This window comes from Lolium rigidum, chromosome 2 (assembly GCF_022539505.1).
Source record: "Lolium rigidum isolate FL_2022 chromosome 2, APGP_CSIRO_Lrig_0.1, whole genome shotgun sequence".
Classification (NCBI taxonomy): Eukaryota; Viridiplantae; Streptophyta; class Magnoliopsida; order Poales; family Poaceae; genus Lolium; species Lolium rigidum.
This window is the reverse complement of record NC_061509.1, coordinates 77,596,464-77,611,654: the sequence shown is the minus strand read 5'-3', so window position 1 is coordinate 77,611,654 and position 15,191 is coordinate 77,596,464. Positions and strand designations below refer to the sequence as shown.

Genomic DNA, 15,191 nt, shown 5'->3' with positions numbered 1-15,191 from the left:
ACTTATATATACTAGATGTTACCCCGCGCGTTGCTGCGGCAATGTTTTGATAGATCCTTCAAGATTGAGAGTAGTAAAAGTGATAGCGAAATATATCTCTGTATTATAAATAGCTCATTTTGGTCGATGCTAATTTTGTTGCGATGTGCCAACAGAATAACACTTCTTAAGAAGAAATATACTACATGGATGAAAGATATATCATCAATAGAGATACTCTTCGATATATGAATTAACAGAATGTACTACGTATTAAAATTTACAACTGGTGTAAAAAACTACATATAACTAACTGTGAGTAGCACCAGCATATCTGAAAATTGAACCTGTGTACCATAATTAACAATGCAAAATATGGTTATGTCTCTTTACCCCTATCCAATTTCACACAATCAAGGCACCAAGGGAAAGTGGATATTAAAATAAAAGGGGTCTCTGGTAAATAAGATGAATAGCTCAATTAACTGGCTCAAGAGAGAGGGAACAACCTGCATTGAGCAAAGATATTTGTTAACTTCACCTGCTAAGACATTGTTTAATCATTAATCTATAGTAACCATTGTTTCACACTTTGAACAATTATGAAGCACTATACAAAGAACAATATGCATCAAGGAAACAAACAGTCGAGAAACTTACTTAAGCATGGTTAATCATTTGTCCAACTTGCAAAACTGGTTGAAACAAAGATAATTCCATGTTCTGTACGCAGATCACATTGATCATGTGGAAATTATATATGAAATGGTTAGACCAAAATAATGAAAAAATAAGTAAATTCAGAGTATAGACCACACACCTTCTTGAATCTGATTCTTTTTGGCGCAATAACAATTTAGTTCAGTACTCCAATTCAGTGCGTGTCAGCTAAAAGGGGGAAATACAAATGACCATAGAGTATCAAAGAATATGAAATCTCAAATAATGCTTAGACTTTAGAGGGCTTCCTCTTTTTTGTTTGACATACACGGTAGCACATAGTAAGAAGGAAAATGCACACATGTATAATACTTACTGCTACCAAATGCACTACTTGCTGCCACGATGAGATGCACATCGCATGGACAGAAACATGTCTGACATTAATTAATGAAAGGTCCACTGAAATTTGTACAAACAGGAGGAGGGGGAAGGAGATACCTTGTAGTTGCAGATTTAATTTACAGGAGAACCGGATGATTGGAACACTGCTCCAGCATGCGGTGAGCTTGAAAGACCGTTGTCCTTGTGTTCAGAAGTGAGGATGAATACGGAGTTATGAAAAATGCCAAGATGAGATGAACTCCCACGGTGGCGGAGAGAGGTGTATATAACGATGAAGTAGCATGGCTCCAGCGGCACGCAGGCACCTTGCATCGATGGTCCATCTTGAATGTTGATAAACTGCAGAGAGCGAACGCCACAAATCAGATGAGAAAATAGATCGGCTACCTATAAAAACGTTGGCTGCACCTGCAATGGCCCGCAAAGGAACCTGTGGTCATGCAGCAGCGGCTAGGCGTCTCCGGAAGCTCAGCAGCCAGGTCGGTGAGACTGCAAGCTGATGGCAGCTCCCTGTGACCTAGGGAAGGAAGAAGAACCAAAGGAAGGTGGGCGGAAGACACCGGTCACAAATGAGGTCGGGCTGGTGGACTCAAGAGAATAAAAAGGCAAGTGCTTAGACGATTCGTTTCCGCCATTACTGCTAAGGAGATTCAATAAGTGCCGCACAAATCGTGGGGAGAGGAAGAGGAGCGGGCGTCTCGTGCCTTCGCTGCTACTTGGAAGAAGATGAACGGGATGGGCTGATAAGTCTTTCGGCTGGATGGGATTTTTTCTTAACGCAAGGACGCTGTGTGCGAAGTGCGAAACATGCTGCTTGGGAGGAAAAGGAGGTGACGTGCCTTCACCGCAGCTCAGGAAAATCAGGTAGTGGGGCTAGCTATTTAGAGATAAAGATAAGATAAATGCAACCAATGAAAGATAACATGGTGGCATGACTTTAAGAGAAGAGAAAACTGATGTGCAGCTTTTTTTTCTTCTTTTGATTAGGTGGCAAATTATCTTAGGTGGCAAGCTATGATTGCTTGGAGGTGGATGATGAGGTGGATACCTTGCATGTGCAGGAAAATGGGATCACCTATTAAGAATAGAAAGATATATGCTATAGCCTCACTTGGGTCAGTTTGAGAGAAACTTTGGTAGCAATGTTTTATCACCACCTACCTTCAGCCTACCTTATCTGCATCACCAGGCTACATGAGATCTGCACGACCAGGCTACACGAACATAAATTTTCCATATTCAATTTTGGATAGACCAAAATGACAGAAGGAAGTCCATTTGGTCTAATATGATATCTTGAACAAAAGGGGACTGCATCTACTGTTAAACGTTCGATTTCAGCTAAACTGAAACACCGTTGCTATAGTTTTTTTAAAGGAAAGAACCAGCTGTTGTATATCGTTCCTAAACTGAAAAGGATAGTGAAAGGATAGAGAGAGGACATCTGCACCCAGAGAGCCTAGGCCCTAGGCATTCAAACTTGACAAATCAAGATGCAAAACAAGAACGCGAATACCCTGAGCAATTCGCAGATTGGTTGCTCCTGTTCAGTTAAGATCCTTTTGCTTTCACCTATGATAAAGGAGTCCAAACCTTTCCCTAAAAGAGGAGATTGAATTTGATCTTATGTCAATTTGAAGCCGCATCCTAATAAGTATTTCAAAGCATGCAAGATAAGGCAAGTTGCATTTTACCTTGTGAGTATCATGAACCTATTAATACTTTTTGTCAACATACCTAAGTATACTTGAGTAACTTTCTAGCATCTCAATAGTCATTCTATCTTATTTAGACTGTAATAGGTTTGTCACTTAAACTGAATGAAATGCATTACTGATGGATGTGGTTTGTCTGCGTAGTTGCACTTTGCGCGTGTCCATCCTAGAGAATTATTCCACAGACCTGAATGCAAGTAGTTTCCAGTATTAGAGGGGTCAGTATGTTCCAAGTCCCCTGCTATTTTGCAATAGATTTTGTATAAATTACTGCTACCCAGCACTAATTCTTCTTTCCTACATTAAAAAAAGTGAATATCTGTGTTTGTACCTGGTAGAGTACATTTTTAGCGATGCAGGCATGAATAACTGAAGCAGAAAATGGTGACCACTACTCAAAGTGCTCATCTATATTGTAGAAAATATATACTTTTAGTACAATATAAGGGTGCTGTCATGTAAGAAACAACCTACCGAACTACAACAGGGAAAGCATCATACACGATAACTGAATCTCCATGCTAAACCTGTGCTAGGTAAAATAGACCATCAATCTGTCATAGACCAAATCATCACTGCAATCCAGTCTGAACAATTAAACCTGAATGCTAAACCTGCAGTAGGAAGAACCGATTCAGGACAAAGCATCCATGAGCCACCGCCACGATACGACAGAATCGTACAACTAAACGCTGCGCTCCTTTTGGATCCAGACACTCGAATCCCGAGCTCGTCGACCTAAATCTGAAAGAGCAGATAGACATGTACTAATACGGCCATCCAAACAAGAGATCATCCAATCAAAACCAATGAAAAAAATAGCGCGCTAATATAAATAGCGTGGGCTTCAGAAAAACGCTATAGACGCTATAGCGTGCTAATAGCGTGCTATTTTTCAAAATAGCGCTTAACAAAAAATATGAAAATTCAGGATTTCAGCATATATATAATAATAAATATAGCACTCTGCAGCTATAAAATCTCGGATATGATATTTTGCAGCCAAACATCAACCAGAGATAGTTCACATAGTCCATAACTTGATATGACATAGTCTCAAAATCACAAACAATAGTTAATATTCACATTGTCCCGAACTAGAAGGATTGAAGGAGGGGAAAGGAGGCACGGGGTGAAGGCGTGAAGGTGAAGCTAGGCGTGGCCGCTTACCACCGATTGACGAGAGGAGAAGGGGCGGAGTTGCGCCGTCACGTCGTCGCCTGCTGGGCAGAGCAGGTGACAAGGAGTTGGGGAGTGCGCGATCTGAGTTTCTTAGTCTAGGGTTGCATGGATTAGGAATTTAGGATACGCAAGTGGGTCAAAATATGGAATGAGCTACTAAAAAACTACTCTGCAAAATAGCGTGCTATGCGGAATAGCGAATAGCGCCAAATAGCGTGAAATAGCGCGTCTTTAGCGCGTGTAGCGTCATAGCGTGCCTAGAATGCATAGCATAGCGTCCAACTCGCAAATACGCTATAGCGCCGCTATTAGCGTGAAATAGCGCGCTATTTTTTTCATTGATCAAAACATGCCCAGCAGCATGGCCACACATGCTGAGAATACAGCAAGCGCAGCAAAGCGGCGGCAGTGCGGCACCGGCCGAAGGGACCCAAGCAAAATGTGCCCCCAAATCGACGGAATCACAGAAATGAACACACGCAGATTGGGCTCAATCCCCAAGCGGCAACCGCGCACACTCCCATCAAAGATCCAGGGCACACACCACACACCAGCCAAATATCCACACAAAATTTAGAGAAGAAAGTAGGGGAAACAAACCAGCTCAGAGAAACAAACGCGACGGGGAAGATCGGCGGCCACAGCGACGCCGCCGAAGAACCGCGCGCTTTGCCGCAAACCCACGAATGAAGAGGAGAACCAGAGCACGGCTAAGCGAGGAGAGCAAGAAGGAGGAAGCTGCAGTCAAAGAAACCACGAACCGACCCGCAGCCGCTTCGCCTCGCCAACACGTCGAGCAAATCCGAACGCAGCCACATCATCGCAACGACCGCCACAGGCTGGCCCAAATCACGGCCCACACAGAAAACGGAATGCACCTCTTGGTGGGGCCCGCGACAGCGACGGGCAGATCGCTCAGAATCGCTCCCAACCCTGGGAGCTTAGTGCTCTTAGAGGATTCCCGTGAAAAATAGCCAAATGTAGACCGAGCTAGCTATAGGAAGCCTTTTATTTTCATGTTCAAATTTTAAGATATTGGAGTACACCAAAAAGAAATACACCACACGGCATGTTGGTACTTTGTAGTTCGCCGGTACTCCCTCCCCATACCGTCGCCTCCTCCGATGCCGACCACCTCCTCGCCGCCAAGGCCGAAATCTCCAACCCCACCGGCGCCCTCTCCAGCTGGGACTCCAGCCAGTCTCTATGCGCATGGCCGCGTGACCTACGCCAGTTACTTCCACCACCGCCGTCGCCGGGCTCTACATCTACTACTCCATAGCCGGCGTTTTTTCGGCCTCCCTCTGCTCGCTTAGGTCCCTGCAGCGCCTCAACCTCGCTGGGAACGACCTTGTCGGCCCCTGCCCGCCTGCCTAGCCGATCGATCTCTCGGCGCTCTCGGTGTTCGACCTCTCCGGGAATGACATCAATTCATGCCTCCCTGATGCGCGAGCGTGTGGCGTGTGCAAACATGGGTCACAAGATCTGCCTGACCAGCATGTTGGTCTGCTTTGGTGTCACTACCAGAAGGAAAGGGGCGAGGCAGCCCGATTGTTTGTTACACCTCAAAACACAATTGCCGGAAGCAACTCTCTTTTCTCTCTAGAATGTTCGCCCTTGGTGCGCTGATCATGCATGGGCTTTATGTTTTTTCTATTGGCTAGCACATACACGTACTTAGATTATAAGAAGATTTTTAGTTACAAATGAGGATTCTTTGGAAACAATATGAGTTGGTCTTATGAACGTGGCACATTCAAATAACGATATTCGAAGTTGTATATCACATAAACTGATGTAGCCTATCAATGTGGTAAGTGTCTTGGCAACTCGAACCCTTGCTCTATGGAGGTTCAGGTCTGTGGCTTCCAATTTTGGAATTCCATTCAAAAGCTCAACTGGGGCAATCATAAGGTTCCCAACGGGAAGTGAACATTTTTCTGGCTAAACTAATGGTTGGGGAATGCACCGCTTAGGGCTTGCTTTCCACTCCTGTTTAGCTGCTGCGCTGGCCTATTTATCTCAGTTCTTGGGACCCGTGTTCAAGATACGGAAGAAGGTGAATGGCGCATCTGTTTTCGGACACAATTTGGCCTCAACAAGACAGTGGAGTGGGACAACCTATAGGAAGATTCAAGCTCACCCGGAGGACCCCAATGAGAAACGAGTGTCTTGGGCCTTGGAGGCCTCAGGTGAATACTCCACGAGATCTGTCTACCTCATTTTTTGCATGGGAGCGCGGTCACACACTTCTGGGAGGTGTGGTGCACTACATACCCACCCAAGATCAAGGTTTTCTTGTGGTAGTTGATTAGGGGCAGACTGCCATCTTGTGACCAGGTGGCGAAGAGACATGGCCCCTCTACAGGTGCATGCTCACTTTGTCGTGAGCTCGAGAATTGCACACATATCTTCTTTGCATGCCAAGTTGCTCACTTGGCCTGGGCGAGAGTGGAGGAAGTCCTTCATTGCGATTGAAACCTAATGGGGGTTGGTGGTTCCATTGCACTTGCCCATGGGCTCTCGGGCTCCCGTCGTAGCATAGTTAGGTTCACCTTCGTAGCCTTATTCTGGATTTTGTGGATATGTTGCCAACCAAATTAAGTGGTCTCAAATGGAGCCTTCAACCTGGTACATTGATGGCGTGCAATTACACACGTCCGTAGGGAACCCCAAGAGGAAGGTGTGATGCGTATAGAAGCAAGTTTTCCCTCAGTATGAAACCAAGGTTATCGAACCAGTAGGAGTCAAGGAACACGTGAAGGTTATTGGTGACGGAGTGTAGTGCGGCGCAACACCAGGGATTCCGGCCAACGTGGAACCTGCACAACACAATCAAAGTACTTTGCCCCAACGTAACATCGAGGTTTTCAATATCACCGGCTTGCTGTAAACAAAGGATTAAATGTATAGTGTGGAAGATGATGTTTGTTTGCGAAGAACAGTAGAGAACAAGTATTGCAGTATATTGTATTTCAGATGTAAAAGAATGGACCGGGGTCCACAGTTCACTAGTGGTGTCTCTCCGATAAGATAACTAGCATGTTGGGTGAACAAATTACAGCTGGGAAATTGACAAATAGAGATGCACATACATATATCATGATAATTACTATGAGATTTAATCAGGGCATTACGACAAAGTACATAGACCGCTATCCAGCATGCATCTATGCCTAAATAGTCCACCTTCGGGTTAGCATCCGCACCCCCTCCAGTATTAAGTTGCAAACAACAGACAATTGCATTAAGTATGTTGCGTAATGTAATCAACACAAATATCCTTAGACAAAGCATTGATGTTTTATCCCTAGTGGCAACAACACATCCACAACCTTAGAACTTTTCATCACTTGTCCCGATTCAATTCATGGAGGCATGAACCCACTATCGAGCATAAATACTCCCTCTTGGAGTTACAAGTATCAACTTGGCCGAGCCTCTACTAGCAACGGAGAGCATGCAAGAACATAAACAACATATATATGATAGATTGATAATCAATTTGACATAGTATTCAATATTCATCGGATCCCAACAAACACAACATGTAGCATTACAAATAGATGATCTTGATCATGATAGGCAGCTCACAAGATCTAACATGATGGCACAATGAGGAGAAGACAACCATCTAGCTACTGCTATGGACCCATAGTCCAAGGATGAACTACTCACGCATCAATCCGGAGGCGATCATGGTGATGAAGAGTCCTCCGGGAGATGATTCCCCTCTCCGGCAGGGTGCCGGAGGCGATCTCCTGAATCCCCCGAGATGAGATTGGCGGCGGCGGCGTCTCTGGAAGTATTTCCGTATCGTGGCTCTCGGTACAGGTGTTTTCGCGACGAAGGCTTTAAGTAGGCGGAAGGGTAGGGTTGGAGGCGGCGCGGGGGCCCCACACCATAGGCCGGCGCGGGCCCCTCCCTGGCCGCGCCGTCCTATGGGTACGGGCCCTCGTGGCCCCACTTCGTAACCCCTCCGGTCTTCTGGAAGCTTCGTGGAAAAATAAGACCCTGGGCGTTGATTTCGTCCAATTCCGAGAATATTTCCTTTGTAGGATTTCTGAAACCAAAAACAGCGAGAAAACAGACAGCGGCTCTTCGGCATCTTGTCAATAGGTTAGTGCCGGAAAATGCATAATAATGATGTAAAGTATGTATAAAACATGTGAGTATTGTCATAAAAGTAGCATGGAACATAAGAAATTATAGATACGTTTGAGACGTATCAAGCATCCCCAAGCTTAGTTCCTACTCGCCCTCGAGTAGGTAAACGATAACAATGATAATTTCTGAAGTGACATGCTATCATAATCTTGATCAATACTATTGTAAAGCATATGAAATGAATGAAGTGATTCGAAACAATGGTAAAGACAATGATTAAACAACTGAATCATATAGCAAAGACTTTTCATGAATAGTACTTTCAAGACAAGCATCGATAAGACTTGCATAGGAGTTAACTCATAAGGCAATAAATTCTTAGTAGAGAGTTTTGAAGCAACACAAAGGAAGATATAAGTTTCAACAGTTGCTTTCAACTTCAACATGTATATCTCATGGATAATTGTCAACACAAAGTAATATTATGAATGCAAATAAGCAAGTATGTAGGAATCAATGCACACAGTTGACACAAATGTTTGCTTCTAAGATAGAAAGAAGTAGGTAAATGATACGTCTCAAACGTATCTATAATTTCTTATGTTCCATGCTACTTTTATGATGATACTCACATGTTTTATACACATTATATGTCATTATTATGCATTTTCCGGCACTAACCTATTGACGAGATGCCGAAGAGCCGATTCTTGTTTTACTGCTGTTTTTGGTTCCGTAAATCCTAGTAAGGAAATATTCTCGCAATTGGACGAAATCAACGCCCAGGGGCTTATTTTTCCACGAAGCTTCCACAAGACCGAAAGGGAAACGAAGTGGGGCGACGAGGCAGCCACACAACAGGGCGGCGCGGCCAGGGCTTGGGCCGCGCGGCCCTAGTGTGTGGGCCCCTCGTGGCGCCCCCTGACCTACCTCTTCGCCTACTTAAAGCCTTCGTCGCGAATACCCCAGTACCGAGAGCCACGATACGAAAAACCTTCCAAAGACGCAGCCGCCGCCAATTCCATCTCGGGGATTCGAGAGATCGCCTCCCGCACCTCGCCGGAGAGGGGAATCATCTCCCGGAGGGCTCTTCATCGCCATGATCGCCTCCGGATCGATGTGTGAGTAGTTCACCCCTGGACTATGGGTCCATAGCAGTAGCTAGATGGTTGTCTTCTCCTCATTGTGCTATCATGTTAGATCTTGTGAGCTGCCTATCATGATCAAGATCATCTATTTGTAATGCTACATGTTGTGTTTGTTGGGATCCGATGAATATTGAATACTATGTCAAGTTGATTATCAATCTATCATATATGTTGTTTATGTTCTTGCATGCTCTCCGTTGCTAGTAGAGGCTCCGGCCTAGTTGATACTTGTAACTCCAAGAGGGAGTATTTATGCTCGATAGTGGGTTCATGCCTCCATTGAATCTGGGACGAGTGACGAAAAGTTCTAAGGTTGTGGATGTGCTGTTGCCACTAGGGATAAAACATCGATGCATTGTCTAAGGATATTTGTGTTGATTACGTTACGCACCATACTTAATGCAATTGTCTGTTGTTTACAACTTAATACCGGAAGGGGTTCGGATGATAATCTGAAAGTGGACTTTTTAGGCATAGATGCATGCTGGATAGCGGTCTATGTACTTTGTCGTAATGCCTTGATTAAATCTCATAGTACTCATCATGATATATGTATGTGCATTGTTATGCCTTCTTTATTTGTCAATTGCCCAACTGTAATTTTTTCACCCAACATGCTATTTATCTTATGGGAGAGACACCGCTAGTGAACTGTGGACCCCGGTCCATTCTTTACATCTGAAATACAATCTACTGCAATTGTTCTTTACTGTTCTTCGCAAACAAACATCATATTCCACACAATACGTTTAATCATTTGTTTACAGCAAGCCGGTGAGATTGACAACCTCACTGTTACGTTGGGGCAAAGTACTTTCATTGTGTTGTGCAGGTTCCACGTTGGCGCTGGAATCCCTGGTGTTGCGCCGCACTACACTTCGCCGCCATCAACCTTCAACGTGCTTCTTGGCTCCTCCTGGTTCGATAAACCTTGGTTTCTTTCTGAGGGAAAACTTGCTACTGTACGCATCACACCTTCCTCTTGGGGTTCCCAACGGACGTGTGTTAATTGCACGCATCAAGCACTTTTTCTGGCGCCGTTGCCGGGGAGGAAAGGTAAAAGGCACTCACACTCCGGTCCCAGGTAACTAAGTACTTTTCTGGCGCCGTTGTGTGTGTGCTCGAAGCTATTTCCTTTAGATCCTGCAATTGCATCTTTTTGTTTCTTGTTAAACACTAGTAAGGCATAATGGAAAACATCTGTGAGCTTTTTAAACTATTTCCTGAGTCAAGACATGAATGGTTTAATGCGAAAATTAAAAAACCTATGGAACCTTATTTGCATGCTAGTAGCAATGATATTAGTATGAACGCTTTGAACACCATTGTTGCTAATGATATAGAAAATTCTATGCTTGGGGAGGTCGGTTTTGATGAAAATGATCTCTTTAGCCCTCCGGGTATTGAGGAGAAAGTTTATGTTGATTATGATATGCCTCCCATATATGATGATTATAATGATAGTGGTCTTTTGGTGCCGCCTACTATGGAGGGTAAAGTTTATTATGATTATACTATGCCTCCTACACTTGATGAGAATAATAATGATAGCTACTTTGTTGAATTTGCTCCCACTACAACTAATAAAATTGATTATGCTTATGTGGAGAGTAATAATTTTATGCATATAGCTCATGATAAGAATGCTTTATGTGATACTTATATTGTTGAGTTTGTTCATGATGCCTCTGAAAGTTATTATGAGAGAGGAAAATATGGTTGTAGAAATTTTCGTGTTACTAAAACACCTCTCTATATGCTGAAATTTTTGAAGTTACACTGGTTTTATCTTCCTATGCTTGTTACTTTGCTCTTCATGAACTTGTTTATTTACAAGATTCCTATGCATAGGAAGCATGTTAGACTTAAATGTGTTTTGAATTTGCTTCTTGATGCTCTCTTTTGCTTCAACTCTTATTTCTTGCGAGTGCATCATTAAAATTGCTGAGCCCATCTTAATGGCTAGAAAGAAAGAACTTCTTGGGACATAACCCATGTGTTTATTTTGCTTTTGTTTTATATTTGAGTCTTGGAAGTTGTTTACTACTGTAGCAACCTCTCCTTATCTTATTTTATTGCATTGTTGTGCCAAGTAAAGTCTTTGATAGTAGGGTTGATACTGGATTTGGATTACTGCGCAGAAACAGATTTCTGTCTGCCACGAATTTGGGCAGGGTTCTCTGTAGATAACTCAGAAAAATCTGCCAATTTACGTGTGTGATCCTTAGATATGTACGCAACTTTCATTCAATTTGAGCATTTTCATCTGAGAAAGTCCAGTGCCTCTAAAAAATTCGTCTTTACGGACTGTTCTGTTTTGAAAGATTCTGCTTTTTATTTCGCATTGCCTCTTTTGCTGTGTTGGATGAATTTCTTTGTTCCATTAACTTCCAGTAGCTTTGGGAAATGTTCAGAAGTGTTAAGAATGATTGTGTCACCTCTGAACATGTGAATTTTTGATTATGCACTAACCCTCTAATGAGTTTGTTTTAAGTTTGGTGTGGAGGAAGTTTTCAAGGGTCAAGAGAGGAGGATGATATACTATGATCAAGAAGAGTGAAAAGTCTAAGCTTGGGGATGCCCCGGTGGTTCATCCATGCATATTTTAAGAAGACTCAAGCATCTAAGCTTGGGGATGCCCAAGGCATCCCCTTCTTCATCGACAACTTATCAGGTCACCTCTAGTGAAACTATATTTTTATTCAGTCACATCTTATGTGCTTTACTTGGAGCGTCTGTTTGTTTTTATTTTTGTTTTGTTTGAATAAAATCGGATCCTAGCATTCTTTGTGTGGGAGAGAGACACGCTCCGCTGTTGCATAGGAAAAAAATAGCGCGCTATAACAAAATAGCGTGGGTCCAAAAATACGCTATTAGCATGCTATAGCGTGCTATTAACGCGAATAGCGCGCTATAGCGCCAAAATAGCGTAGCGTCGGCTCTCCAGATATGCTATAGCGTGCTATTAGCGTTGGAATAGCGCGCTATTTTTTTCCATGATATGAACACATGTGTTCTTAGCTTTATTCTTAATGTTCATTGCGAAGGTTGAACTACCTCGTTCATTGATATATGGTTGGAAACAGAAAATGCCGAATGTGGTAAATGGTATAATGTCTTGAATAATTTGATACTTAGCAATTGTTGTGCTCATATAGATCATGTTTAAGCTCTTGCATCATGTACTTTGCACCTATTAATGAAGAATTACATAGAGCTTGTTAAAATTTGGTTTGCATGATTGGTCTCTAGAGTCTAGATATTTTCTCGGTTGAGGTGTTTGAACAACAAGGAGACGATGTAAAGTCTTATAATGCTTACAATATGTTCATATGTGAGACTTGCTGTACCATTTTATACTTGAGTTTGCTTCAAACAACCTTGCTAGCCTAGCCTTGTATTGAGAGGGATTCTTCTCGTGCATCCAAATCCTTGAGCCAAAAACTATGCCATTTGTGTCCACCATACGTACCTACCACATGGTATTTCTCCGCCATTCCAAAGTACATTACTTGAGTGCTACCTTTAAACGTCTATTCTTTGCCTTTACAATACATAGCTCATGGGAAAATAGCCTTAAAAACTATTATGGTGAAGAATATGTACTTATGTATCTTATTTCTTAATAAGTTGCTTGTTGAGCGGTAACCATGTTTCTGGGGATGCCATCAACTTTTACCTTTGTTGAATATCATGTGAGTTGCTATGCATGTTCGTCTTGTCCGAAGTAAGGGCGATTTTCATGATCAAATGGTTTGAGTATGCATATTGTTAGAGAAGAACATTGGGCCGCTAACTAAAGCGATGATCCATGGTGGAAGTTTCAGTTTGGACAATTAATCCTCAATCTCTTATGAGAATTTTATCTGTTGTTGAATGCTTATGCATTAAAGAGGAGTCCATTATCTGTTGTCTATGTTGTCCAGGTATGGATGTCTAAGTTGAGAATAATCAAAAGCGAGAAATCCAATGCGAACTTTCTCCTTAGACCTCCGTACGAGCGGCATAGAGGTACCCCTTTGTGACACTTGGTTGAAACATATGCTATGCAATGATAATCCGTGTTAATCCAAACTAATGAGGACAAGGTGCGAGCACTATTAGTATACTATGCATGAGGCTTGCAACTTATAGGATATCTTATACATAACACATATGATTTATTACTACCATTGACAAAATTGTTTCTTGTTTTCAAAATGAAAAGCTCTAGCACAAAAATAGTAATCCATGCTTCCCTCTGCGAAGGGCCATTCTTCTACTTTATGTTGAGTCAGTTTACCTACTTCTTTCTATCTTAGAGGCAAACACTTGTGTAAACTGTGTGCATTGATTCTTACATGTTTACCTATTGCACTTGTTATATTGCTTTGTGTTGACAATTATCCATGAGATATACATGTTGAAGTTGAAATCAACCGCTGAAACTTATATCTTCCTATGCGTTGTTTCAAAGCTTTCTACTAAGAATTTATTGCTTATGAGTTAACTGTTATGCAAGTCTTATTGATGCTTGTCTTGAAAGTATTATTCATGAAAAGTCTTTGCTATATGATTCCGTTGTTTACTCATTATCTTCATCATTGCTTCGAATCGCTGCATTCATCTCATGTGCTTTACAATAGTATTGATCAAGATTATGATAGCATGTCACTTCAGAAATTATCTTTGTTATCGTTTACCTACTCGAGGGCGAGTAGGAACTAAGCTTGGGGATGCTTGATACGTCTCAAACGTATCTATAATTTCTTATGTTCCATGCTACTTTTATGTTGATACTCACATGTTTTATACACATTATATGTCATTGATACGTCCCAAACGTATCTATAATTTCTTATGTTCCATGCTACTTTTATGATGATACTCACATGTTTTATACACATTATATGTCATATTTATGCATTTTCCGGCACTAACCTATTGACGAGATGCCGAAGAGTCGATTCTTGTTTTCTGCTGTTTTTGGTTTCAGAAATCCTAGTAAGGAAATATTCTCGGAATTGGACGAAATCAACGCCCAGGGTCCTATTTTTGCACGAAGCTTCCAGAAGACCGGAGGGGAGACGAAGTGGGGCCACGGGGGACCGCCACACTAGGGCGGCGCGGCCTAAGGGGGGCCCGCGCGGCCCTAGCGTGTGGGGCCCCCGTGACTCTCCCGACTCCGCCCTTCCGCCTACTTAAAGCCTCCGTCGCGAAACCCCCAGTACCGAGAGCCACGATACGGAAAACCTTCCAGAGACGCCGCCGCCGCCAATCCCATCTCGGGGGATTCAGGAGATCGCCTCCGGCACCCTGCCGAAGAGGGGAATCATCTCCCAGAGGTCTCTTCATCGTCATGATCGCCTCCGGATCGATGTGTGAGTAGTTCACCCCTGGACTATGGGTCCATAGCAGTAGCTAGATGGTCGTCTTCTCCCCATTGTGCTATCATGTTAGATCTTGTGAGCTGCCTATCATGATCAAGATCATCTATTTGTAATCCTTCATGTTGTGTTTGTTGGGATCCGATGAATATTGACTACTATGTCAAGTTGATTATCAATCTATCATATATGTTATTTATGTTCTTGCATGCTCTCCGTTGCTAGTAGAGGCTCTGGCCAAGTTGATACTTGTGACTCCACGAGGGAGTATTTATGCTCGATAGTGGGTTCATGCCTCCATTAAATCTGGGACAGTGACAGAAAGTTTTAAGGTTGTGGATGTGCTGTTGCCACTAGGGATAAAACATCGATGCTTTGTCTAAGGATATTTGTGTTGATTACATTACGCACCATACTTAATGCAATTGTCTGTTGTTTGCAACTTAATACCGGAAGGGGTTCGGATGATAATCTCAAAGTGGAATTTTTAGGCATAGATGCATGCTGGATAGCGGTCTATGTACTTTGTCGTAATGCCCTGATTAAATCTCATAGTACTCATCATGATATATGTATGTGCATTGTTATGCCTTCTTTATGTGTCAATTGCCCAACTGTAATTTGTTCAC

General features: G+C 42.7%; 1 pseudogene; it reads right to left on the bottom strand.

The window, feature by feature from the left end:
* Positions 1-288: 288 nt before the first annotated feature.
* Positions 289-15,191, bottom strand: part of LOC124689901 — a 74,417-nt pseudogene continuing 59,514 nt past the window's right edge.